Here is a 15,104-nt window from a genome sequence, read left to right on the forward strand (position 1 = left end):
ATTTTTTATTTATTGGTTTTAGAGAGAGGGAGGGAGGAGGGGGAAACATCAATTTGTTCCACTTACTATATGTACTCTTTGGTTGGTTGTTATATGTGCCCTGCGTGGGAATCGAACCCACAACCTTGGTGTATCAGGACCATGCTCTAGCCCAGTGGTCCCTAACCTTGTTGGCACCAGAGACAGGTTTCATGGAAGACAATTTTTCCATGGACCAGGGTGGGGCTGATGGTTTTGGGATGATTCAAATGCATTCCTTCAAGCTCACCTCCTGCTGTGCATCCTGGCTCCTGACAGGCCGGCCCAGTACCGGTCCACAGCCCTGGGCCCTGAGGTTGAGGACCCCTGCTCTAACTGGCTAAGCTCCCCAGCCAGGGTGAGAAGGAAGTTTCTTACATTCTTCACCTACCATGCCCCACACACAGGCCTCTTTCCTTTTCGTGCGGCAACTGCAAGCAGCACTCGTTCAATCCAATTAGCCCGAGGAGTCGGATAGAGTCCAGTTGACTGGGGTCCGTCCCAGACTCCTTCAGCCAGCTCAGCATGCCCTCTGCTGCATCAGGGCACCGTGACCGTGGATTCCCGCTGAATGAACCTCTGAAGACCACTGGCCGGAGGAGGCAGATGTGGGTGGAGGTGAAGTCACTGTGAGCCTGTTACCGACTGCATTCGCATCGAGTAACCGAGCACCAGCCAGTGTCCCAAACGCGGAGGAATGGCTTCCCTCCTGTAGAGAGACCTGGAGTCCGCAATCCAGGGCTGGGATGACAGCATCATCGCAGACGCGGGCTCCCTGTCCTCTGCTTGCCTCATGATCCGTAATAGTTTCCACAGCGCCAGCCATCTCACCTCCTTCCCATGAACAGCGACTCTTGCATGTGACTCGGGTCATAACTCTTGGACCTGAAGCTGGATGCTGCTCCTGGGTTCTCACCTTGGGCCACCTGCCCCTTTCCTCACACTGGCTTCTTAGCCTCAGGGAAGACCCAGCTTCCGGGAGCTGCCCTTGGCATTGGCCCACCTAACTGACTCCACCTGCCCTTGTCTATGGAGAGAATCAGACCTTCGAGCCGTGAACCTGGGAACCTGAGTGGAATGAGGGAAGGGCGCAGAGAGAGTCACCCCATATTTAGGGTCCAGCAGGTTCCTCCATAGATCCCTCCATTCAGCCTGCAGTGTCCACCCGGAAGCACCGCCATCGTCACTGCGCCAGGTGTATTAGGTGGGGTTCTCCAGGGAAGCAGAACCTACGGGATGTGTAGAGAAAGACAGAAAGAGATGTATCATGAGGAATGGGCTCACGTGATGATGGAGGCCGGCGAGTCCCAAGTCTGCAGTGTGAACTGCCAGAGGGGGGGACCTGGGACAGCCACAGGGGCAGTTCCAGGGCGAAGGCAACCTCAAGAGGAGGAGGCTCCCCTCGCTCCGGGGGAGGTCAGTGTCATTCCCAGCAGGCCTTCCCGGACTGGACGAGGCCCACCCACCTTACGGAGGGCAATTTGCTCTACCCGAGAGTCACTGATGTAAATGTGAACCTCACCCCAGAACACCTCCAAGTGGACACACAAAATTAACAAGCACACTAGGTAAAAACCACAAGGCCAGGAGGGCATTCTACATAAGGGGCAGGGAGCCCTGTCGGTCATTACACCACACAATTCCAGCTAGAGCACCCCGGGGCGCCTCATGGCGTGAGGCCAGGTGCATGGGCACCACTAGGAGAATGGCTCTCAGGAGCTGCCCAAGGTGAACGGACCCAGGCCACCGAGGCAGCGACCAAGCACAAGCTTCACAGGCTGGCTGCCCGTCCTGCCCAGCACGGGCCGGGGGCTGCACCCCACACCGTGGGGTCCACTCTGAAGAACCAGAGCAGGCATGCAGGAGACGTGGCCTCGGGTACCGCGGCAGCTCACGCCAGCACTCGGGCCACTGGGAGAGGTACAGACATGGGTCCCATGCAGGCGTGCCCCGGAACACCACCGCCGCCGCCCTGCCCTGGTGCTGGCTCACGGCTGCATTAGCCCTTCCATGGGAAATCGGATAAAAGCATGCGAAGTAAGCCTGTGTTTTCACCCTGCGACAGTTAATGTGCATGTCCTATCGGTGATGTACAAACTAGAAGCTCTCTCAATTTCAACATTGACCCTGGACATTCCAGTCCCCCTTAAGCAGACACGCCTTAGTGTTGTCCCAGGCCAGCTCAGGAAGTAGACCCGTTGTTCGGAGCTGCCTCCTGTCCCCCAAGTTCCTTTGCTGAAGTCCGAACCCCCAACACCGCAGACTGACTGTGTTTGGAAGGAGAGCCTCCGGGGAATTACGTGAAAAGCAGAACCCCGGGGTGGCCCCGAACCAGTGCGGCTGACGCCCTAAAGAGACGAGGAGGGAAGGACACAGCACACACGCGGGCCGCGGGGTGGCCGGGTGAGAGGGTGCACCAGGAAGACGCCCGTCCGAAAGCCCAGGAGAGAGACCCGAGAAAGACCCCGCCCTGCCGACACTTCGGTCTCAGGCTTCCAGACCTCCAGCCTCCAGACCGGTGAGAAAATGGATTTCTGTCGCTGAAGCCGCCCAGGCTGCAGTATGATGTCGCGGCAGCCCAAGCAAACTCGCGCAGCAGTTCAGCAATTTCTGTAATGCAATCTCCTGTCACAGTGTCAGCTACTGTGGAGTTCATCGTCACGGTCACAGGGTCTCCTTCCCACCGGGGCCCTCCCCACCGCACTCCCCTCGCACCCCACCAGCTCCTTCAAAGGCCTTGCTGGCGGCACCTGCATTCAGGAGGGACAGCCCTTCTCAGCTGGCTCCTGCTTGGCTGTCATCCGGCCCGGGCACTGGGGACGTCGGCTCCAGCCGCAGTCAGGTGCTGAGAGAAAAGAGGTGTGTGTTCTCTCCCGGTCTAGTTCGACTTCATTTTCACAGGCTCTGTACAGGCGACGTGCCTGGTTCGGCTTCACCCCCTCCCCCACCCCCACCCTGGCTGTCAGTCACGTGGGGCCCAAGCGCCTGCCCAGGTGTGGCGCCCCTGCCCCTCTGCTGGGGGAAGGACCTTCAAGCAGCCGTGCAGCCACCAGGGTGGCCTGTTTCATGCTTCCCCCACCTGCTCCCTAAGACCGGCTCATGACTCCCCCTTCAGAGCCGTCCCGAGGAAAAGTGGATGCCCGTGTCCTAGTTCACCCCAAATGTGCAGGGGGCAGAGGTTCTGGACCCCCGTTTTTCCAAGGGCACAAGAGAGGAGTAACATGGGAAAGGGGAGAGCCCAGCACTCTGCTAAAGCAAAGCCTCAGACAGCTCCGGTTTCTTCCCCGCCCAGCCGTCGGGAGTGGGGTCCCGACCTGCACAGCCTGTCCAGAGCACGAGCCTCCCCACCTGCGCGCCAGGCTTTGGGGAATCCCTCGGCTGACTCCCTGGGCTGCAGCTGGTGGTGGGAAAGGCTTGCGGTCAGCGTCCTAACCTTCGTGCTCCTCCAGTGACAGCGTGCCGACCCCATCAAACCCATCAGGCCTCTGGCTGCTTCACCAGTTGTAAGCTGGGTATGGGACCAGCCATCGTCCCCACTCTCAGGACCTTTGCCACAGTCCCGAGGATCCTGTCACTCAGGAAGTGGTGTCTGGGAGAGCTGACAGGACGGCCTGAAGCTACCCAAAGACTGGAGCCTGGGGTCAAAGGCCACAACCTAGAGAGCAGGACTTTTCAACCTCGGCACTGTTGGCGTTTTGGGCCAGCTGATTCTCTGTTGCAGGGGCTGTCCTGTGTCGGGTGGGGCATTTATGCACGTCCCCGGCCCCTACCCGCCAGATGCCAGCGGCATTCACCCACCTCCAGTTGCGACAACCAAAAATGTCTCCAGCAGGGCCAGATGTCCCCTGGGGGCCAAAATCAGCCCCCCGCCCCCAACATTGAGAACCACTGTCATAGAGAGAAAACTATGACCGAAATGAGGAGCAGGAGCAGGAACCGAGAAGGGAGCAGAGGAAGACGAGAGGCACCTGGCTGCACCCCGAGGTGCCAGGCAGGTGAGGCTCGGGGCAGGTGAGGCGCGGGGTTTGATGGCGCTCCAGCTCTCCATGTTCAAGTTCACCTGGCCTCCACACAGTCCTGGCCCGAAGCTTGGTCTGATGGGCTAGCACTTAGTCGGAAGGCGAAGAGCCTCTGAGGAAGAATAAAGAAGTCCTTCGTATCTGTTACGAGGAAAAACCAGTTAGCAAAACCCGATACATTAGAGCCGAGTGAGGCCGAATGATGACAGCAAGCTGGGGAAGAGTCACGTCCTGGCCACAAGGGGAACCCTGGGCACGCAGTCACGCACGCGTCTCTGATCAAAGGTGAACGCAGCTGGGAACAACTGCACGTGCCATCTGACCGGCATCACGTGGACGGCTGCGTGCCGGACGTCGGGGGATCGGGCAAAGGGGGAAACGGGAGAGGGAGCCAGCTCCCCCCACTGCTGGCGATCAACAGGGTAGCAACCACACACCACAATGATAACAGTAAAAACTCTTTCTTACGGAACACCTACACGCAAGAATCTTTACCCGCTGGTTTTGTTTCATCCTCATGGTTTGCCAAGTGTTACAGATATAAAGAACTTGAGAAAAGAGGAAGTTTTTTTCCCCAAAGGCCCTGAGCTAGAAACAAGTAACACAGGATCTAAACCTAGATCAGCTTGACCCCAGGGCCCATGCTCTTCCACGCTGCCGCGCTGTTCCAGGCAGAATCAAGGCAGGGGCGGGCAAAAGCCGGTTTAGAGTTGCGAGTATTCAAGACACGGGATTTATTCTTGTATTATGATTTATTGTATCATTTTCCATTCAAACAACTGTAAACCCTCTTGTGCCCACGCCTGCATAATAGCTTTGTGATACAGAGTTCACGTCAACGACTCTCCGGGTGAACAGACGTCCTCCAGTTCCCCTGCAGAGCGGCCAGAGCGGCCGCCACGGGCGGCGCTGCGGCGACCAGGGCTGGGGTGCTCACTACTGCCGCCAACAGTCGAGCCGCCTGCTTACCAAGCGCCGGGCGTATTTGTTCCCAAAACACTTAGGCCGCGTTTTACCTACTTCCCGGTTATTGAAATTACGTAATTTCATTCAATGCTAAAGCTGATAAAAAAATGAGTCTGAAAAGGAAAAAATAATTTTAATGAAAAGTACATGGAACGCCCTGGAAAGACTCCATAAAGGGGAGCCACTGAAAGCAATCAATGTTCCATTAGAGGCGGGCAAAAGAAATGGGGCGGAGTGGGGAAGTGGTTAAAAAGCTAAAGGAGCATCGCCCATGACTAGCTTAGCTCAGTGGATTGAGCGCGGGCTGCGAACCAAAGTGTCACAGGTTCGATTCCCAGCCAGGGTACATGCCTGGGTTGCAGGGTATAACCCCCAGCAACCGCACATTGATGTTTCTCTCTCTCTATCTCCCTCCCTTCCCTCTCTAAAAATAAATAAAATCTTTTAAAAAAAGCTAAAGGAGCAGATTGCTTTGCAGGGGTCTTTCCACTCCCACTCCGCCTCAGAGAACTGAACATGGGAATCACAGACAAGGCATCAGCAGGGTGGAGATGGCAATTTCCCGTCTCCTCATCTGAAAAGTACTGAAGGATCCTGCATTCGTATGTGTTGAGTTCAGATACATTTTTTAAGGTAAGCATGTGACATTTTATTCGGCCCCCAACTTTGACCACATGAAATAAAAAGACTTCGTGTCTTCCAGCTGACTGAAGGACAGATACCTCCACAGTGCACTCTGGAAGCTGCGTTCCAATGCCTGGTCTTTGCTGGCCCCCGGAGCTCCTGGCTGTGTGAGTTCTGAGGTCCCACGGGGCCTGAGCTCAGTCTGCGCTGTCTCTCCACCTGGGCGATGCCACGCACCTGCACACTGTGGCTATTCCATTCTTCTTCCCCCACCCCCACCCCCACTTTGACTGAGGTATGATTGACAAATAAAATTATAAGATAGTGAAAATAAATGGTCTTTGACATAATGTCTATTTTTGTTAAAATTCGACTTTCCATTGGCCTACTTTTCTTTTAGCTTTAGCGTAACCTTTTGAAGTTCAAAGGACAGGTTTGGTTTTCTTTTCTTAAGCATGGCAGAAGCGCTCAGTTTTTGGACTGAGCTCTAGAAGAGACATTCTCAGCGATGGGGTGGGCTGCAAAACCCCATCGTGGACAGAAAGAGTCCACTTGGAACAACTGCCAGGCAAGTAAAAAGACAACAGCAGTCAAGCACGATGCCCTCACGACGTGCCTGTCACAGGCCACCACCGGAAGAGTTGCCCCACACCTCCTCCCTCCCCGGGAAGGCAGAAACCTCGGCTCACGGAGGAGGGGCCAGACGGGCAGGGAAACAGGAGCCGCCAACCAGCTCCCACCTGTTCTTCCCGCACGCCCCCCCCCCTCCCAGGGCTGCTGGCTGGCTTCAGACCTGCGACAGAGAGGGCGAAGCCTCCACATTTTAAGTCCGAGTTCTGTTACACAGGACTGGGCGTCGAAGACACAGCTGTGTTCTGGCTGAAGTGATTACGTGACCTTTTGTTACCTAAGAATCAGGTGACCCGCAGCGGGTCCAGGGACAAAGAAAAACAAACTAACTCATCAGGCCAGTGCAAGACACCGTGAGTAACAAGAAGGAAGTCACCTTATGATCCCATCCCATGAGATGCTGTTACTCAATGGGATGGTTACCCAATGTACTGACAACTTGTACTAGCGAGTAATAAAATGTCTACTAGGAAAGTTCTCTCTTATTTTTGGCAGTGGAGCGTAACTCTGGATTTCTAGCAGGACTGTGAGTTCTTTCCCCCATGAGTCATCTCAGTGGGGATTTTAGAGCTTACAACACCATTTTCCTAGGATCACCCAAAGGTGCCCTTTAAATTTAGAAACAATATGCAAATTTGTAACTTAGATTGTTCTAGACATTTATGGCTTCCTTTTTTTTTTTCTAAGCATTTCTGGGAATTCTTTCAGAAGAGCATGAAGAATAACAAACATCAGCTGCTTGGACAGTTCAACTCCTGTCTCTTCCTTTTATATGTAAACCCCATCACCAAACCCCGTCGCAGCCCAGCATGCATGTTCCCTGCCTTCCTCCCCATCAGCTGGAAGGTGGGAAGAGGACGAGAAAGCTTGTTTGGGGCCCAGCCTGGAAACGCTATACATCCCCTCTCACATGCCAGTATCTGGAACTCAGCCACACGGCCACACGTGACCGCAAGGGAAGAGGGACCCCGTAGCTCACCTCTGTGACCAGGAAGAAGAGGAAATGGGTCTGGAGAGTCGGTGAGTATTTAACAAGTCCAGTCCACACACACAAATATATATATATATATTTTTTTCTACAACTGGTCATTGTTAAGATATAAATTAATATTCACAGGATACCATGAAGCGTGATGACATAGTTATATTCATCATGCAGGGGAGGAAAAATTTTCCTCCATGCTTCCAAGTTCTTTTTTTTTTTTGAAAGATTTTATTTATTTATTTTTAGACAGGGAAGGGAGGGGGAGAGAGAGAGAGAGAGAGAAACATCAATGTGCGGTTGCTGGGAGTCGTGACCTGCAACCCAGGCATGTGCCCTGACTGGGAATCGAACCTGCGATGCTTTTGGTTTGCAGCCCATGCTCAATCCACTGAGCTACGCCAGCCAGGGTCCAAGTTCTTTTGACTGATCTAATAATTAAATTGACATAGATTAACTGGAGGGAAAAAAACCCACAAATTTAATTGTCTATGTACAGGAGCCCCAAGTTACAAGACTCAAGGGCAAAGCAGGAACCTGAGGCTCAGAATGGGACCGGGGCTGGGTCTCCCAAGGAGAGGAGGGTGGTGACTCAGGTGGGGGAAGAGATGTTTGGTAATTAGACGCTTGCCCTGCCACACAGATAGGTTTTACAAATAAAAAGTTATCTCTGATAACAGTACTCACGCTGGACCCGGCCCCCCAGTGCACTCTTTTAGGTCAGGGGGAGGCAGACACTTTTCTTGGGTCTGCTGGGCCTTGATTGACTTCCGCTCAAAACAACCTACAAGCCAAAGTGGCACATTGTGGGGTGGCATCTTCTGCTCTCCTTCAGTCATTTTGTAAAGAATTTAGAAATGCAACAAATGCACACTCCAGCTGGATGCCTAATGGCCAAACTGTTATCATCAATATTTCATCAAAGACAAGTAACACCACCACAGAATGAACTTTAGAAAATCAAGAATAAAGCTGAGGCTTTATTCAAAATAAATAAAATTACTCTCTTATTAAAATACTGAGTAGTAGTAGTTTAAATTTAAATTCATTTTTATAAATTCATTATAATCATTTCCCAACATGTCAGCTGCTAGATTACTACTGAGGTCATGGCTGAAGCTCATGACAACAGAACTCCAGCTTTTCCAAAGGCCAAGGCTAAAGCCACACACACAGCGAATTTCAGAAAACACCAAGGTCAAAGCCATACCAGGGTTTATCCTTTACAAACTTAGTAAATACTTATTATCTCTTCAATGCCTTCAGGGGAGACTCCCACGCAGCACCAACACATTCACCTCCTGGCGTTTGCCCTCCACATCTCGCTCATTCCCTGCTTTCAATGTCTGAGGCCCTGGAACACTCCCCCACCCCTTCCCAGTCCCGTCTTCGAGGGGCCGGGTCCCCTACTCGGAAAGTAGCTGGCCAGCACAAGGCCCCACCTCCATCCTCCATCCGGAACCACTTCTACCTCCAGGGCCCCCGGCTCGAAGAACGAGCCTCTGGAAATTTCGGCATGCCTGAACACGCCTAAGCTTTCCATGCTGTCAGCACATGGCCTTGGACAGCCTGGTGTTCCTTTCTAAGAAAGACTCGCCCTGGCTGGTAGCTCTGTTGGCGTGTTGTCCCAGTGAGCCAAGGTTGTGGGTCCCATCCCGAGTCAGGGCACAGAAATGAGCAACCGATGAATGCATGACTAAGTGGAAAAACAAATGGATATTTCTCTCTCTCTCTCCCTTCCTCTCTCTCTCTCTTTCTAAACTTAAAATTAAAAAAAAAAAAATTCAAGACTCTGTGACCGCCGCCCCTTTTAGCTCACCTCCCACCCAGACCCGCCCTCGACCATTTGGCTATCTTTCGTCTGCGCAGAAACACAGCACAGACGTGCTGGGTCATCTGGCTGTCGGAAGCATTTCGCTCCTAGGAACGAGACAGCCTTCCCGTGTCTAAGCTCTCTCCTACTGAGAGGAGGACTTGGTATTCATTCAGCTCAAGGACCAATGGGCATGATGTAAGAACGTCCCGAAAAGGAGACACTTAGGGCTATCCGTCTGATGAGATGAAACCTACCTTAAGTCACATTCGCTGCAGCGGTTATACCACTATTCTGTGAAAGGTTTCTAGTAGTGCTCAGGTCCCTAAGGGAAGCCTGTGGTGTGTGTTTAGGAGAGTGGACTCTGAAATCAGCTTGTTTTCATCCGAGGTGAGGTTTTCCCCCTTACCTGCTGTCTCTGAGCCCTCTGTGGGGACTAATGAAACAAAGCACGTAGAAGACCTGCCAAAGTGTTGGCCATCACCTCCCACCTCTCTGTCTACACCTTTCCTTGTATTTTTTTTCCTCTTCAGAAGCCCAGCATATCTTGGATTTCCCTGAGTCTCCCACTGGGTGACACGTCTCATACAGACTTGAACCTCTCCAAGAAGGACGAGCCTGGATTTGATCCGGGACAAACTAGCACACTCCATTTGGTCTTCTAATGAAGTCCCTTCTCCTGACTGTGCACCCCTGCCTTCCTCCCCAGTCTGGACCTGGAGTGTGGCCTTCTAAGAGCCCACACGAACTTGGCTTTGACCCAGGGCTTGGAAGCACAAACAGCATTTAGATTTTTTGCTTTTATTCCCTCGCTAGGTGGCGCTCTTTCCCAGAGTTCTACAAAGCACTGCCTTTCCATTTGTTGAAAAGGTGTAACGAAACACTCAGATTCAGGGAGCCCAGGTTGTGAGATAACCTTGCCCTGGTGTCACCCCAGTCCACCGCATCCCAGGTCACCGGTGCTTTGACCAGGAGGCTGTGCTGGTGTGGATGGGCGTGTTGGCTGGAGAGGATGGTTGCTGTCTACGGTTTTCTGTCTTGTGGGGCTGACCCTTCCCCAGCCCTTAGAGGAAGCCCATTTGCTGGGGAGCATGCTATGTCTGCACCTGGTGGTGTTTCCAGATTGCCAGCTTCTGGGCTTCAGGCAGCAAAAAGAAAGCCGAAGGGACTCGCCCCTGTGTCATCCTCAGTTACCTAGTCAGGGTGCCTTGTGCTTGTTTTACAGAAAATGTCCAGGCTTTTCAGTGGTGCTCAATAAGGGGAACATGGAAGCATGTGCCCACTCCATCTCCCCGGGAGTGGACACCTCCCAGAACTGTATTAGGGACCAGCTTGCTTGCCGTGTGGAAGAAGGTTTTGTGGGTGGCAGGGGACCAACTATAAGGCCGGTGCAGCGGTCCATGAGAAGAGATGAAGACATGGACACAGATGAGCAGGGCAGAGGACGATCTTTAGGAGGTTAATAAAGGCAGGAGAGAGCCATGGATGTAGGTCTTACGTTGTTCCTAACCGATGTCCACAGCAGGCGGTCAGTGCGATCATACAGACTTACAGCTGCCTCAAGCCTGGGGCTCTGCTCTGGCGGAAGTACAGCTTCGTGATGTGTCCAGGGGAAAACAGGCACAAGGCTTTTAAAGATTTTATTTATTTATTTTTAGAGAGGGAAGGGAGGGAGATAGAGAGAGAGAAACATCAATGTACAGTTGCTGGGGGTCATGGCCTGCAACCCAGGCATGTGCCCTGACTGGGAATCGAACTTGCAACACTTTGGTTCTCAGCCCGCGCTCAATCCACTGAGCTACGCCAGCCAGGGCTGGCACAAGGCTCTTAGATGCACTGTTTTCTGAAACAAGTGGGTCTTTTAGTTCACTGGTAATAAAGAGTTGCCCTTTGTAAAAATTAAAAGGGGTTTCATGAGTGTTCCACCCTCCCCGCCAAAAACGTACCTGGTGTACCCACAGGTTGAGCACAGTTAGCATGCAGCAGAGGCCAACAGAAGAGGATTCTGAAAAGTGTGGGGAATAAGACTGTCCAGCCCCATGGAGCTAGGTCTATGTCATAAAGTCCCGTCTTCCGGGAGCAGATCGCGGTATTTCAGCGTCTGCTCTCGCTCCTCGCTGAGCGGGAGGGCTGCGATCACAAGCGCAATAACACACCCAGGAAGAGCGGCTGCGTTTGATCGTGCGCTCAGTGAAGGAAACCAAGTCCTCTCTGAGCTTTTAGATTTCACTCAACTCTCTGGAGGTGAACTGCTTTATTATATATATTTTTTTTTTCAGAGAAAAACCTAGCTTTGTTGGTCCTTTTCCATTTTCTTTAACTTGTTTACAATGTAAACTCCCTTTTTCTCCAATTGTGTAAGTCAGCATATGTTAAGCCATCGGCAACAGTGACCCTGAGGGGCGGTAATTTAAAACACGAAGACATTCCTATTCTACTTCATCAAAAGCCCAGCGACTGGCTGTCCCTGGGTTAGTGTGGAAGCCTCACCATGGCATCCGGGATTTGGGGATGCCCCCCCTCCACTACAGCCTCCTCTCCCCGCCACTGCCGACAGACAAGAAGGGCGGGGGAAGGGGGGCCGAACAAAGCACTTTCTCCTCCCACACGCCTCTCCTGCCAGGGAAGATAACCTTTCTCAGAAACCGCAGGAGGCTTCCTCTGGCCTGGGGCCAGGACTGGTCAGCTGGCCAGTTCTGCCTGGAAGAAGACTAAACGCCACTGTTTGGTAAGGAAGGTCACTGCACCCACACTTGACTGGGGGTTCTCACCAGAGGCCTCCTGCCCATCGAGAGGCGCTGGAAATGTAGAGGGAGCCCTTTCGGCTGTCACACAGACAGAGAGGTGTTACTGAGGTGCAGTGGGTAGGTCTAGGGGTGCTAACGGTCCTCAAACGCACGGAGCACTTTTGCACGCAACAAAAGCTTCGCCCTACACAAAATTCTGATACCACTCCTTTTAGCAAACGTTGGTTTAGACCAACCGTAATTCATCCCCCGGGCTGAAGATACTATGACTCAAAAAACACGAGCAGGGGACAGACCATCAGCTAGAAAAGGAACTCGGCTCCGGCGGTGTGTGCCGTGCCCCTGGTGGAAGTCAGGAGTTCGTGGTGAGCAGTCACGCTGGCACAGCGAATGCTCTGCAGAAAGCACTGTTATTTGCACTGAATGGGTGGCAAAGAAAAAACGACAGAAATCAGGACTGTCTCCAAGGGCTGACTTAATTTTTCCTAATGAAGGGGATTTCCCGGGAACTGGACAAGTCTGTGTCCAAGAAGTGGCTGTGAGTTCCCCACGCGTCTACTCTCTCCACCCCCTGCCCCCACCAGGGCTCAGGATAATTAAAACCCAACTGTAGAGCTGCACTTGGGGGGTAAAAATCTCCTTTGAAGACCCTGTACTTGGTACCTGGAGCAGGTGTTCAGAAAATGTTTCTTGGGTATATGACAAATACCTTGATTCAAAACAATACAAGGACACAAAGCCGGAAAAATTGGTCAGCATCATGAGCAAGGAGATAGGTATAATAAATAGGATTTAAAATTTTTTTTAAACAATAAAATAATTAAAATTTTTTTTTAAATTTTAAAAATTTTATTTATTTATTTCTAGACAGAGGGGAAGGGAGGGAGAAAGGAAGGGAGCGAAACATCAGTGTGTGGTTGCCTCTCACATGACCCCTCCTGAGGACCTGGCCAGCAACCCAGGCATGTGCCCTGGCTGGGAATCAAATTGGCAACCCTTTGGTTCGCAGGCCGGTGCTCAATCCACTGAGCCACGCCAGCCGGGGCTGATTCTATCATTTAAAAATGCATTGTTAGAGTGTCAGTGGAGCTCTCTGTGGTCTGCAAAGAAGATGAAGACCAGACATTGTTAGCTTTAATTATCAGTTAAAGTTTTAGATGTTAACAATTTGAAACATTACATATGTGGGGTTGGCATGCTGCATTGCTGTTCACAGAAAACTTGTGCAAGATGGCATAGAACATACTAGCTTAGAAAGAGAAAATGAGTCTAGAACACAGGTGGCAAACACAAGGCCCAAGGGCCGAATCCAGCCCTCCACCTTGTTTCTGCCCGGCGGCAGCGCTGAGCTCCTTGCCCCTAGTTAAGGAATAGTTACACGTACACAGTCCTAAAGCTACATTCGGCCCTTTGAAGGCAACTGCGAGGCTGCTGTGGCACCCAGTGAAAATGAGTTTGACACCCCTTGCTAGATTCTCAAAAGCTTGGTTTAACTCTCATACCTATACAACCACATCTCTATGTTTGACCCATAAAAAGCTAAATAAAGAATGCCTCTGAAGCTAATTGCTAATGAACGGCGGGTAGCCTGGTGAGGCCAAGTGCAAAGAGCACTGCAGACAGAGCGAAAGGATCTGCGCAAGCGCACTGGCTCCTGGGAGAGCATGCCCAGGGTCCTGATCTCACGAGCGCTAAGACTCAGGGGAGCTTCCGTGGATCACTGTCAGCTTCCTCCACTGCCAATTCTGCCACATCCAGGGCCCCTGGACTTTCTGGGTGCCAATGACACGGGCCAGACTGACTGCTGGTGTCTTTTTCTTCTTTTTAAAAAATCTGGTCTCCCTATTAACATTTTATTAGGTGGTCCCTAAATCAAAGTAGGAGGAGTAAAGGTTAGAGGCTCAGTGCAGACGGATGGAAAGGAAGTGGCCAACTGACTGAGCATGTGCTGTTTAAAACAGCAATGCGCACGAAACATCACCAGACTTCGATATCTCATTTGAACTTGCAGCTTCAACTGGCATGAATAATGAGGACCATGCTAGGCCCAACTCAGGTGCTCAGTGAACATTTATTGTTGATAGTTTCATAACGTTTTCTTGGAAGGGTAATAATTAATTTTGCTAGTACTTTTAGATTTGCAATACCACTCTTGCTCCTGTGCTTTCTGCAAATGGACGGTTACCCCACTCTTACGTATTTTAAATGTGATCATTTGGTTCAGGTGGTGGCCACCAGATGGCTCCCTATACAAGCGTGTTCTCTGGAATTAGATGAATTACCCGTGGAGCGATATTTCGGTGGCGCACGAATACTGCTACTTTGCAGCAATCTATCATCTCTAAAGATTTTAAAGTCCATTGATAACCCTTGCCTAAATTGATTATTTCTTGAGGATTTGTGTAATAGTCATTTTCTAACTACATTGTTTATTCTACATTTATTTGCTGGCACCATATAATTTTCAGAGTACGAAGTCGGTATGCAGTCGTTTCCAGTGACGGCCATAGTCTCCTGCCCCCTTCTCTCTCATCCAGTACAACCACAGAGCACAGATTTTTATCTATTCAGTATTTACAATCAATTGTAGTCATTTGCTCAAGTTGCTCTAAGTTGGTCTGTGGGTGATCTTTTAAGCTGGCTTTCTTGTCTGTTTAAAATTTACTTTTAGAACCCTGAAACACCAATCCAAAAGAACCTACGCACCCCAATGTTCATAGCAGCACAACTCACAATAGCTAAGTGCTGGAAGCAACCTAGATGCCCATCAGTAAATGAATGGATCAAAAAACTATGGTACATTTACACAATGGAATTCTACGCAGCAGAGAAAGGAGCTCCTACCCTTTGTGACAGCATGGCTGGAACTGGAGAGCATTATGCTAAGTGAAATTAGCCGGGCAGTGAGGGACAAATACCATATGATCTCACCTTTAACAGGAACCTAATCGACAAACAAGCAAGCAAAATATAACCAAAGACACTAAAATAGAGAACAGGCTGACAGTGACCAGAGGGGAGAGGGGAGGGAATTTCAGGGGAAAGGGGGAAGGGTTTGCAGGAACAAGTATAAAGGGCACATGGAGAATAACAAGGGCACATGGAGATGGGAGGGAGGAGAGGAGGGCTTGGGGGGGTGGGCTGGAATGAGGATTAAGGGCAGAAAACTGTACTTGAACAACAATTAAAATTTTTTTAAATTTACTTTTAGAGACCAAATATACAGACATGGCCAGACCATGTATAAAAATAGAATTGTGACACAGCTGGCAGCAAAGTGCACAGGAAACCCACCCCCTCACCCC

General features: G+C 51.2%; 1 long non-coding RNA gene across 2 annotated transcripts in view; it reads right to left on the reverse strand.

The window, feature by feature from the left end:
* Positions 1 to 15,104, reverse strand: part of LOC123821739 — an 18,507-nt gene continuing 3,403 nt past the window's right edge. Inside the window, exons 2-4 of one of the 2 annotated variants that reach the window (XR_006786159.1) lie at positions 3,987 to 4,149; positions 2,769 to 2,863; positions 1 to 1,247 (exon numbers count right to left, since the gene is read on the reverse strand). This is a non-coding gene — a long non-coding RNA (uncharacterized LOC123821739). Of the gene's footprint in view, positions 1,248 to 2,768; positions 2,864 to 3,986; positions 4,179 to 15,104 lie in introns of both variants that reach the window. The other variant, XR_006786158.1, reaches the window with a different exon arrangement.

Source organism: Phyllostomus hastatus, unplaced genomic scaffold, assembly GCF_019186645.2.
Source record: "Phyllostomus hastatus isolate PE091 unplaced genomic scaffold, TTU_PhHast_1.1 phas_contig_40, whole genome shotgun sequence".
NCBI lineage: Eukaryota > Metazoa > Chordata > Mammalia > Chiroptera > Phyllostomidae > Phyllostomus > Phyllostomus hastatus.